This window comes from Lissotriton vulgaris, chromosome 10 (assembly GCF_964263255.1).
Source record: "Lissotriton vulgaris chromosome 10, aLisVul1.2, whole genome shotgun sequence".
Lineage (NCBI taxonomy): Eukaryota > Metazoa > Chordata > Amphibia > Caudata > Salamandridae > Lissotriton > Lissotriton vulgaris.
Genome location: NC_141698.1, coordinates 697,956,635 through 697,970,158, shown reverse-complemented (window position 1 = coordinate 697,970,158; position 13,524 = coordinate 697,956,635).

Here is a 13,524-nt window from a genome sequence, read left to right as displayed (position 1 = left end):
TTAATTGATTGCCTCTCTCTTGTTTCAGAGTGCCCACTATGGGCTGAACCCCCGGCTGAATCTTTAGATTTCACCCCAGAGCATGAAATTGTGTTCCCAACCAATGTGCACAAAGATGGATGCCATAGTAGATTCTAATTGATCAAGTCTTTGCAATATTGGGAGGAAGTTGTTATTATTTGTTACATCTTCTGGGGGAGATGTCACCACCACATTAACTTCACTAGCGGGTGAACTAATCAGAACCTCAAACCTGGATAATTTATCCTCAATCTGACGTAGGTTATTACGAATAGGGTCAAGTAATACAGAGATTAACAACTCCCATCTACTCCACTGATCATTATTACATTCCCCAGTCTTTTGGTTGAGACTAAACTCGAACAGATCGTAGCCTCTGTTGACCCTTGGTTATTATCCGTCACCATGGTTTCATGTGGAAGTGTCTTGGCTGTATGCTTCTTTGCTCTGGGCTTTGATTTTAACATAAAGTTGGGCTTTGGCGAAGTACTAACCCCATGGCACCTAGGAAGCGGTTCAGTAGTGGAGGACTGGTCCTCATCAACCTTCGCCAGGATGATATTTTGGCTCCTTTTGGACCTTGTTATATCTTCTCTATCCCTATCAACAAATACAGACTGAGCCTCTAGCGTTATAGGAGGGGCTACTGGTTTTGTTATAGATGGCTAGGGTGAGATACAAATTCCCTGGTTCAATATATTATCCACCCTAGGCTCCCTCAGCTCCACACCTTGAGCAGTTACACAGTTTTGCATGACCCCTGAACCAGTCTATACACAACCCCCCCTCGCCCCCTCCCCCTTCCCAAGGCAAGTCGTACCCGCCTTGTTGCCAAATGGAGACAGGGATTCTGGGGAACAACTACGGGGGATTTTGCCCTACTTAGTCCAACCATTGAAGATCTCTTCTGTGCAACTATAGTGTCCAAGGAAAGTATCTTTTCTGTGAGCAGGATCCCGTGGGTTAATACTGACTCTGCTTGTGTAAGGAAGGCATCTAAAGTCCCCACGACCCCCTCACCTACTTGCAGTTGGCCATTCCTGCGTTTAGCACGTTGCATCATGCCAGGAAAAAGAGTCACTCACAACAAAAGTACCTTTTGTCTAAGCACCTTTCAGACACGATATCAGAGGGCTGGCCCAGCCCGGCCTCCTTTGGCCTCTGACAGGCCCAGATGGGCCCGCCTTTGGCCCAGGCGTTTCCCAGGCATGGTCCAGGCACGCCAGCACACGTCCCACACTGCAGCAGCTTGACAAGCCTTTTGAGCGCCTCCTGGTGCTCACAAACTGCGTCAGCGGCCTGCGCGCCACGGAGGTGCAGGGAACTGAAGTCCCACTGCGGCGATGACTCCTGTGGCGGTATCGGTCCCCAATCAAGGCAAGCAACAGCAGGTAACGTTTACAGCGAGCTCCCATGCTGCAGGAGCTCAACAAGCCTTTTGAGCGCCTCCTGGTGCTCACAAACTGCGTCAGCGGTGTGCGCGCAGCGGAAGGTGCAGGGAAGTGAAGTCCCGCGGCAGCTATGACTTCTGTGGCAGTGGCGGCCCCCAAACAAGGCAAGCAGCAGCAGGTAATGTTTACAGCGAGCTCCACTATATGCCACTACACTATACCTCACTCCCCTGTATCCCACCCCACTCTACACCACTTCACTCTACGTTACTCTACGCTATGCTATTAGACTCCTCCACACTCCACTCTACTCCAAGCAACTCTTTGCCACTCCACTCCATGCTACTGTATGCAATTTCACTCTATGTTGCTCCACTCTACAACACTCCACTCTACGTTATTCCACTGTACACCACTCCACTCTATGCTACTCCACTCTACCCCACTCCACTCCACACCAACTCCACTATATGCTATTCTACTGTATGTAACTACATTATACCCCACACAACTGTATGCATTTCGACTCTATGCACCTCCTCTCTACCTCACTTCACTGTACGCCACCCCACTGTATGCTGTTCCACTGTACTCTACTCCATTGTACCCAGCTCCCCTCAACACCACTCCACTGTATGCCACTCTACTCTATGCCACTCCACAATACGCCACTCCACTGAATGCTACTCCATTGTATGCTATTTCAGTGTACGCTTTTCCACTGTACACTATTTCACTGCATACCACTACACGCTATGCCACTCCCCTGCATCCCATCCCACTAATTTCAGTTCCTTTTCTGCTGCACACCGCTCCAATTTACCCCACTCCACTCTATGCTACTCCACTGTATGCCACTCCACAGTACGCCGGTCAACTGTACGCTATTTCACTATAAGCCAGTCCCCTCTACAACTTTCTACTCTACACTACTGCACTGTACACAACTCCTCTGGATGCTATTCCACTGTACGCCGCTCCATCGATGCCGCTCCAGTCTATGCCACTACACTGTAAGCCAATTCACTCTACGCTATAAAAATTGATAAAAGAGCACAATACATACAAATAAAGTACTAGTTAACATCCGCAATAATAATAATGATAATAAAAGGCATTTGTAGAGCGCACAGCTACCCCAGATGGGGTGTCCCAGCGCTATAGCAGACAGTGAACAGTGCAGTTCAATGAGGTAAGGAGAGATGCGGTGTCGAAGCGGTACCCCGTAAACCAATCGGGCCGGCGCATTTTGAATAATCAGGAGTTTATGGATTAGACCAAGTGGCAGACCCATGTACAGGCCTTTTGCATAATTGAGGTGGGAGGTGATTAGAGCATGGACCATGGTTTTGCGGGTTGATTCAGGCAGAAAATGTACACATTTTCTGATGGTTTTAATTTTGCCAAAATAAGCCACCAAAACCAATTGTACATGGATCTTGAGGGACAGATCTTTGTCCCATCTCACACCCAGATTTTTGACCGAGTCCTTCGGAGTGGGCGCGTCACCCAATTCTGATGGCCACCATACGCTGGAAGGGGGGGGGTTAAAAAACAGTACCTCTGTCTTGTCCTCGTTAAGTTTTAAGAAATTGCAGTTCATCCAGTCAGTGATGTTTTGAGGTACTGTTTGAGCGGGTCAAAGGTGGAGTCTGACACTCCACTGAAAGAAAACAGCAGCTGAGTGTCATCAGCTCATGATGTCACCTTAATCCCCATTTTGGTGATAAGCTCCGCCAACTGTGTTAAGTAGCCATTAAAGAGAAGAAGGCTCAGGGCCGAACCCTGGGGTACCCCCCATTTCAAAGGTTTAGTGGGCAAGGTGAAGGGGTGGGTTAGGACCTGTTGGTTACGGCTATGCAAAAAGGATGTAATCCAGTTCAGTGCTGTTCCCTGCATGCCTATGTCCTTCAGGCGATTTAATAGGATGAATGCTGCAGATAAATCTAACAGCACCAACATCGCCTTAGAGCCTCCATCCACTGCCCACCCCTGTAGTAAATCCCGCGTAAAAGCCAGACTGAGACTCATGTAAAAGGCTATTAGACTCAATAAATGCTGCCAATTGCTGGTGTACTAATTTCTTTAAAATTTTCGCCGGGGCGGGGAGCAGAGAGTTCGGCCTATAGTTGCTGGTGACTTCAGGGTCAGCATTGGCTTTCTTCAGTATTGGGAGAAGAAAGGTGTGCTTCCAAGCTGATGGATAGACATCCTGTCTGATTGAGGTATTCTTGATGGCATTCAAGTGGGGGTTATGGCACTCAGCGAGGGCACTGTATTGTTTGACTGGCCATGGGTCGCCAGGGGACCCAGATTTGCATTTCTGAAGCTCTGTCAGCGATGTTTCCATAGGGATAACAGCAAATTCTGAGAATACTGGCCTAAGAGTCTGCCCCAGATTATGAGAATTTATCACCTCAGGGAGGCAGGGTAATGCTGGAAGGGATGCATAAATCAGGACCATTTTTTCTTTGAAGATATCCGAGATCTTGTTGCATAGTTTCTGTGAGGGGGGCCAAACGTAAATGAGCGTGAGGGGGTTTATAAAAGACTTCACTATTTTGATGATTTCCCTAGATAAGTTATTTGCACTAGAAATGCGTTCGGCAAAGAAGTCTCTTTTTTTGCAATAAAGATTTTATGATAGTCTTTAAGTGCTGCACGATAACATATCTTACTTTCCTGAGAGTAGGTTAATCTCCAATTACGTTCCAATCTTTCACATACAGATTTTTTTGCCCTAATCTCTTCAGAAAACCAGGGCACAGAGGGGGACGTTCTCGCAAAGTATACCGGCCTTAAGGGGGCAATTGAGTCGAGATTTTGATTTGCGGTATTTATAGAGCGCAACACTCATCCCAGGGATATCACGGCGCTGTGAACCAAGAGGGACTACTGAAGGCATATGCTGAAAGATTACGTTTTGGGAAAGAGATGTGTTTTCAGTTTTTTTCGGAACTGAAGGTAGTTTGTGGTGTGTCTTTGGTCGGTAGGTAGATCATTCCACCTTTTGGCTGCCAGGTAGGAAAAGGCGTGACCGCCTGTTCTCACTTTATAGATTCGTTTGGGTTTGGCCAGAGCTGATTGACTCGACCGTAGATTCCTGTTGGGAACATAGAACTCGATTTTCCCTTGAAGAATTGTGGGGCTAGTTTTATGTAGAGCTATGTGCGCATGGCTAAGCAGTTTGTAGGCAGACCTCTGGCGCATCGGAAGCCAGTGGAGTTTCTTTAGGCATTCCGATGCCGAGTCTCGTTTGCCTTTATTGCAGACCAGTTTGGCCACCTGATTTTGCAAGACCTGTAGGCGGGAGAATAGTTGTTCATTCATCCCTTCGAATAGTGCGTTGCCATATTCTAGGCGGCTGACCAGTAGGGCCTGTGTGACTGAGCGTCTACAGTCCAGGGGTATCCAGGGAAATATCCTTGCGAGGAGTTTTAATATAGCAAAACCCTTGCCCCAGAGGGAGCGGACATGATCCTTCATGGACAGGGCGTCATCCATGATGATTCCCAAATTTCTGGTGTGTTGTTTGGGAGTGGGGGCCAATCCCAGTGAAGGTGGCCACCATGTGGCATCCCACACACGTTTGGCTCCACCGAACAGGAGGATCTCCAATTTGCCAGCGTTCAGTTTTAGACAGTGGTTGTGCATCCATTGGGCTATCTCGGAGAGGCAGTCATGTAGCTTTTTTTTGGTTATCTCGGGCCCTTCGTTCATGGCCACCATCAGCTGTGTATCATCTGCGTAAGAGCAGATGCCAATGCCCCACTTCCTTCCAATGTCAGCCAGAGATGAAATATAGACATTGAAAAGAGTGGGGCTCAGTGAGGCCCCCTGAGGGACCCCGCAGCCGGGGTTTTGAGTGGAACAGGCCCATATGCACTGCCTGGGTGTGATTGCTTAGGAAAGATTGAATCCAGTTCAATGCTGTAGATTTAACTCCTTTACTCAGGAGTATGTTCAGCAGGCAGTCGTGGGATACTGTGTCAAACCTTGATCGGTGGAGGATCTGATACTGTCCAACACTGCCAGCAACGTTGCCAGATGCGAGAGCATCACCATTTACGTTTGTGATGCTAGTCTCTAAGTTCTTAGATAAAGATGGCATGGATCCTGCAAGTGTTGAGCTAATGACTCTGGGGTACCCCTACTCCGATTCCTTCTGAAATCTTTTGGTATGGAGGTGGCTCTCCCTCTGCTTTTCAAATGTAGCCAGAAAGGGTTCAGAAAGTGGTCTGACCAGATCACCGGTTCAGGAGGATGAACTGTGATGTCGGGTAGGTTTGAGCAAATATGGTCTAGTGTGTGGCCTGCCTTATGTGTTGGAAATAGCACTTGTTGAGTTAAATTGCAGCCGTCTGCTGAGGAGATTAAGTTAGCACTATACGGGCAAGTAGAATCATCCACATGAAAGTTAAGATCACCTAGCATCGTAAAATTAGAGCACTGTGTGCTAGCCTGGGCAATATAATCCAGAACGGTGGGAAGGATCTAAGGCTACAGTCAGGTGGTCTATAAAGCAAAAGTCCCGAGCAGGAGGTGGACGCAGAGAGTTTAATACAGAAGGGAAGTCCTTCAATGTTATCAATCTGCTCAAAGTTGGAAGTTGCGATCTCCCATGTAACTTTATGGATCATCGCTATCCCTCCCCCTGGTTTCTTACTTTGTCTGTTAGCACAGACTATGCCATATCCCTTGGGGATAGCTAAGGTTACCGCTGGGTTGGAGTCTTCCGGTAGCCATGTCTCGGTCAAGACATAAGGTCCCAGTTATTATCAGCTAGGGACTGATGTATGTCAAAGGCGTGCTTGGTCAGTGATCTGCAGTTGATCAAGCAAGGTTTTAACTCCACCGCCATAGGGGGCTAAGAAAGATTAAGGGAGGGACACTTAAGTCGCTCCACGTTGCAACTAGTGGTAGGGGCAAACACACAGCATGGACATAAGTAAGTCTTCATTGAGTCCCCAGGTGCGACAAGAGTCGGATTCCGGCAGGTGGAGGGTCTGAGAGCAAGTAGCTCCTCGCGACTCCAAATATGCAGGAGATCGTTTGAGGTTTTTGAAGCTTCACTGGCCCTGGCCGCTGTCCGGACACGGATGGGCGCAGATGGGCTAGCCTTTGGCGTGCTGGCGGCGCACTCGTTGCGCGTCGGTACCATCAAGCCCTGAAATAGTCAGGCACAGGTGAAAGACTAGAACATCACCATGCCAAGATGGCTGCCTACTAATGGCCCACCAGAAGTAGAGGGGGTCAATGGTTTCCATCTCTAGCCCGAGATTCTTCCTCCACTCAAACAGCATGGGATCTGCTGCGGTGTACCAGGACATTGGCGAGCGAGGAGGAAGCACAATCAGCGTACAGGTAGGTTTAAAAGCAATTTAAAAAAACTGTTGAACCCTTCAATTATCAGTTTCAGAATTCATAGTTTGTGATGTGTATGCAGAAATTGCATAACAATTAGGATACATGATCCATCATCCTAAGATTATCAGGGCATGACCATACGAAGTATTATGTTGATGCTGCTGGAATACTTTCGTGATCATGCTTTGTAAAGAATCAAAAGCCAGGAATAAAATAACAAAATAAATAATGATTAGAAACACATTATATCAATAAATCATATAAAGGGCATAAAAGATATAGGAGTCCTACATAAAATATTCTGCACCCTCTGATGTTGATCCCATAGTTATGAGGCCAAAAGCAAATGTAAGGCTCATCCATACTCAATGATATAGCTATCAGGAGAGTAGCCTTTTGTTCCTAAGCCTCCACATATTCAGTATAAATCGAGAGATGGCAAAAGTGGTAAAATATAATTTCATTCTAAACCCGACATAAGACTGGTAAAAGCATAGAACATGAACAATAGTTTTGGATATCTTAGGAGAATAGAGACCGTCCTTGTCTGTGATATTGGATGCATGCATCCATTTGGCCATAGAAGCAGAGACCCAAACCAAAATTTCATGTGGTAGGTTCAATCACATCAATATATTTCGCTGAAGTCTATGTATCTTTGGACCCAATGTAGGTGGCCCAATACCAATCGGTAACGGCCGAAAATACCAATTTTCGGCCCTTACCGAGCAGTATCCAGCCATCGGGATGTAGGAGCCTGAAATCCGGCAGAATCGGTATTTTTACCGATTCGGTATAGATACCGAATCGGTAAAAAACCGAATCGGAAATACACCGAATCGGTAAATCAACGAATCGCTAACATACCGAATCGGTAAATATACCGAATCGGACCATGTACCGATTCGGTAGAGTTACCGAATCGGTAAATATTCCGAATCGGACCATCTACCGATTCGGTAGAGTAACCGAATCGGTAAATTACCGATTCGGACAGCCCAAAACTCTGATAGAGATGTAGGGAAGCACAGAAATACCGATTTTGCCTCAAAATCGGTATTTCAAATTCGGTATTTACCATGGATTGGAATCAGGTGGTAACCAACTGCAACCTATAAAATGAGACCCAAAATGCAATGCAACTTGCAGGATGGCGGCATTTTATGTCATTGCAAGGCGGCTACGGCTACAGCAGGAAGGAGAGAGGGAATGGCAAAGAGAGGAGCAGGTCTACAGACAGAGGATCACCCTGTTCATGCTCACAGAGGCAGAGATCCTACAGAGGTACAGGCTGGACTCAGACACCATTCTGGAGCTCATCAGGGACCTAAAACCACTGTTGGACCACCCCACCCCAAGGGCACACGCCATCCCAACGCACGTGCAGGTGCTATGCAGCCTACACCTGCTTGCGTCTGGCAGCTATCAAAGTGCAGTTGCTGCGGTAGGAGGGGTGACCCAGAGCAGCCTGTCAAGGTTTTTCCACAAATTCCTTGACGCCATGATACTGAGGATGGACCAATACATTTCTTTCCCTGCAACCCATGCGGAACTGGTACAAACAAAAGCAGACTTTTACCAGATGGCACGATTTCCCCACATCATCGGCTGCATTGATGGCACGCACATTCCGATGTGCCCCCCTGCTGACACAGAATACATATACCGCAATAGGAAGTCTACGCACACCATCAATGTGCAGGTGATTTGCAATGCTAAGTGCACCATCAGAGACCTGGTTGCAAAATTCCCAGGGAGTACCCACGACTCCTACATGTTCCAAAACAGCGGCATCTATGCACGGCTGACAGCTGGGGAATTTGGTGAAGGATACCTCCTAGGTGAGACACATCATCAGACCCCATAACAAAATGTAGCACTGTGAAGTACATGTATGCATGTGAGTAATGTTACCCCTTTTCCTTCTAGGCGACAGTGCATATGCCCTCCGCTCATTCATACTCACCCCCTACCTCAACCCCTCTACACCCAGCCAAAGGAGGTATAACCGGGCACACAAAAGCACAAGGAATGTAGTAGAATGGACCTTTGGCATCTGGAAAAGCAGGTTCAGATGCTTGCACAAGAGTGGAGGTGCAAGGCAATATACCCCCATCACCTGCTGCAAGATCATAGCTGTCTGTGCAATGTTGCACAACCTTGCGGTGAAGAAGGGCACTGAGGTGGAGTTGTCAGACTACGAGGACCATGACGACGACGTTGCTGTGACACAAACACAACCTGCTGGGGTGTCTACACCAAGTGATGGCAGATACAGAAGTGAGGAGATAACAGATAACTATTTCTGAGTGAGTACAGATGCACAGACAGGTTATGGATGTGAACATTTTTTTTTATAATGTTGGCACAACGTTACAGCACTGATGTGCAACAAAAGAAATAGCTATAGAAAAGGTGGGGAATGGAAATGGTCCGGGTTGCCTCACCCACACTGGCAGTGTCATTTCCTGCTGCGCTTTGCAGAACCACTGGGATGTGGCTCCCCCCCTTCTGCATGGCTGGCTGCCACAGCGGAGCGCCTGGTGCTCCGGCGCGGCTCGGACACAGCGCTGGCCGGGCTGCTGCGGCTGCTGCTGTCCTCAGCCTCGGCCTCGTCCAGGGCAGGATTCACCACTGTGTTGGAAATGATGAGGGCCTCCATGGCAGTGGTGATGCGGGCCATGCCCCTGGTCACCTCTGCAGTGTTTTGAGTGAGGTAGTCTTCCATATTTGCCCCTCGGCGGCATAGCAGGGCCGTTGCTGCGGTAAGCCGGTTGATTGCCCGGTTTTGTACACGGGCATCCCTGCGCCTAGTGTCCTCATTCTGTTCCATCTTGGAACACAGCTGTGTTATGGCAGTTGTCATGCGACCCAGTCCTGTTGCAATTTCCCTGTTACTTTCCACAAAATCAACAAATCCCTTTGACATTTCCACCATCTGCAGGTTGTGTTCCGCAATTGGCGCTGGCAAGCCAGGATGGACTTGGCCTGCATCCGCTGGATTCGCACCATGCTGCCCTCAAGCCCTTGGAAGACGGTGCCCTCCCATGCTGGAAATGCACTGCTGAAAGTGCGTGGCCGGCGGCGATTGGTGCTGCCCTGCTGGGTGGCCTGCTGTGCCACAGGTGTCGCAGGTGTGGGTGCAGGTGCCTGACCCGCAGCTCCCTCCATGATGGTCAATGGGGCCACAATAATCCTCCTGGCTGGAGATGTTGCAGGTGCTGGCTGGGACCGTGTGGGTGAGTTCTCTGGTGAGAACAGCAATGGGGGGGATTGTGACAGTAGGGGGGAGTGGGGAAATGAGAGGGCATGTTATGGGTCATCCTCATTGGCCATGGCACTGCTGTCCTCCTCCTCCTCCTGCAAAGGAACCATGCTGCTTGGCCCTGCCACCGCACTGTCCACTGTTGCTGGAGCTGTCGCTTCTGGAGCTGCTGCGCCACTGCCTGATGGGGCCCCTAGGTATAAAGAAGCATTTGTGAACTGAGTGCAAATGTCTTACAGTCACTACAATAAAAGCATTGCACATGTCATTTTCATTACTCTGAATTTTTTTTAAGTGCATTGCAGTTTAATGTGCACTGACATTTGTTCCTACATTAGCTGACACGATTTCCCATGATGCATTGCTCATGTATGTTGCTAGCAGTACTGGACTGGGGTTTGGCTGTACATTGATGCTAAAGGGGAGGTGTCTGGTAGGGTGTGTCATGGTGCGCATGCTTCTTACCTTTTGCTGTAGCTCTGGCTGAGCTGTCCATGTCCCCAACTCCCACCACACTCTCGGTCTCGATCTTTGTGGACACAAGTTCCTCCAGTTCAGTGAGGGCGGCGCGGGGTTCCTGCCTCCACCGGTCAGACCTGCCTGCTTGTGGAGCTCCGCCAATTTCCTCTTGGTGAGGCTCCAAATATCATAAAACCTCTTCTTGAGGTCCTCCAGGCTCCTGGGGGTCACACCAACTTCATTGACCCTCTCACTGATGCCACTCCACCGTTTCCTCTTGGTGGACTCAGGGACTGTGAGGGACAGCCTCCCAAACAGCTGCCTGTGGACTCTCACCACCTCTTCCACCAATACTTGCAGCTTCATGCTGCTGAACTTGACCTTGCGCTTTCTCTCAGCCTTCTGGCTCTCAGAGCAGCTTGCCATTTCCACTGTGTTCACAAATCAGCTTCCACTCTCTCTGCTGCTCACTCTGAATGCTCAGCTCTGGCTGCCTCTCCAGAAAGTTCTGAGTTGCACCTGCCTGGGTAGCCACTCCCTGCTAGGGTGGGGGAGGGTGGTTCCACCTCATTGGCTGTTTTCATTAGTTTCACTTTTGCTTGCTTGCCGATTCCGTATTTACCGATTCGGTATTTACCGAATTGGACCATTTACCGAATCGGTATTTACCGAATCGATATTTCCAATGCATTCCTATGGGCCTTTTGGCCCATTGGGTTGTATTGCCATTACCGATTCGGTATCTACCGAATCGATGAATACCGAATCGGTAAGTATCGAAACACGATACCGATTGTTTCCGAATCTGTATTTTACCAATTTTTTTTTTCTACATCTCATTTTCCGATTTCAGAATACCGATTCGGTAAAAATCGGTATTCTAAAATCGGTAAATGACTTTTACCTACATCGGGCCCTTAATGTTTTAGGAAGGCTGTTGTGAGGGAACCCATTCTAGCAGTGCCCAATGTTAAATTATCAACATACTGCATTTTTTAAGACCCTAGAGCTTCCTTGGGAGTAAGACAAAGGTTCCCAGACCCCATCCCACTCAAACCCTGTTGTACATGTCAAAGCCAGGGAATTCTGAAACCTCTGGCAGCCTCACAAAATCCCCCAGGCCCAAGTGATGAGGCAACAGTGCTGGGGTAGCCCAGATCCTGTGCCAATAAACTACTGGTCTAAGGTTCACTTTTTTAGCGAGAGGTCTGAGACCCACATCAAGCAGCAAGGGAATTAAGAGGGTGCTAACCAGAAGACTGGAGAGGAGTCGCAGGAACCTATTTTCAAACTTTTTCCAAGCTTCCAGGGTCCATGTTGCCCCACAATTCCCCACCATAAAGAGTAGCCCCAAATATTTGGTGATTATAAATTTGAAGTGGGGAGGAATATTGGGTGAAGAGGAGAACCTTGATTGAGCATTAATATAGCCTCTATATTGTGCTCCCTTTTGAGTCTACACTTGTGTATGCGTGGTAACCAGTCAAACTGTTCAATGATCATGATCTCTAGATATTCAAATATGTGAGCTATCTATAAAGGGGTACCATCTAAGAGGAAGAGAAGTGAGCAGATTGGCAGGAGCTAAAGACCATATACTTAGTCTTGCCGAGATTGACCTCCAAGCCTCTCTGTTTGTTGAATGTGCATAATTGATCTAATTGGAGATTTGGAAACTAAAAGTGTGTCATCCACAAACAAGAGGGTCGGGACATTCATACCAGCAAGATATGTGGAAAAAACCAGCATGATATGTCACACAACCCATGCTGGGATAATAAAATGTTGATGCATAAAAAGAAAAGGGTGGAAGCAAGCACACACCCATGCCACACCCATGCCACACACCCCTCGTAACTGGTGATTTTAGTGCACCATGGGGTCCAACCTAACCTGGGTTGGGCGAAGCTGTTGGAGTGTATCCTTATGATGATATCAAGGCGGTATATCAGAATACCCAAATCTGCCATGACCCTCCAAAGGAAAACCCAGGTACCAGGTCAAAAGCTAATAGGAGATTTACTAAAACCACATAAATTTAACCTCCGCCTATAATACTTGGGTACAGTAAATCAGCTGGTGGCAAAACACCTGATCTCTGGTGCTAATGCCATCCCTAAACCCAGCTTGCAATGGCAAATTCACATCCCCATCCAGTCCTGTAGCCTCTCAAGTATAATCCAACTAAATATTTTGGTGAGCTTTCAATCAGGCTAATGGGCCTGTAGTTGGAGGGAAGATCCCTTGACCCCTTTTTAACTACTGTGAAAATCTCTGCCCCAGGGAATGAGGAAAGCATGGGGGAACCACTCAATATGCAGTTAAAAACCAAAACAAGATATGGGCTCCAGATAACCTTTTCGGCCTTAAAAAGGTCCCTGGGGATTTTATCTCGACCTGGAGCTTTAGACAGTGAAATCAGATTGATTGCTTTATTAACTTTGTCAACGGTAATTGCCCAGGCTCCAGAAGCATCAGAAGTGATGGCAAAATAACCCCTACCACTATGGATTCTCCCACTAGCCATAATTGTATCGATGTCCACACATGGAGGGGAATACATTATAGTGTCAGTAAAGTTTGGAAAATTGGTCTACCCATACTAATACAAATATATTCCTATCAGTAAGTGGGATAGTATCAGGATGACTGTTTGCTAGTATTCTCCAAAAGGAACACTGGTCATTCCTCTTGACAGCATTTAACATGGCCTCCCAGTTGGCAGATACCCAATTTCTCTAGGCCTGCTTTATAACAGCTTTTAGCAGGACCTAGCTGCCTGTATTGGGCTCCTGTTCCCACCTTTAATAGCAACAGAGAGGGCTCGCCTTGCCGATCTGCAAGATGTGGAGTACCAGAGGCCTTTTTATCTCTATTGAGAAATGTGACAGATTCCTGAGGGATCTCAGTAATTTTCCCCAAGGTGACTGTATGCAACTAGTTCCGACCCTCTGCATGGACCATCTCTAAATTGGAGGCAATCACCTTGTAGACCTGACTTAAGGTGGCCAGGGACTTTGC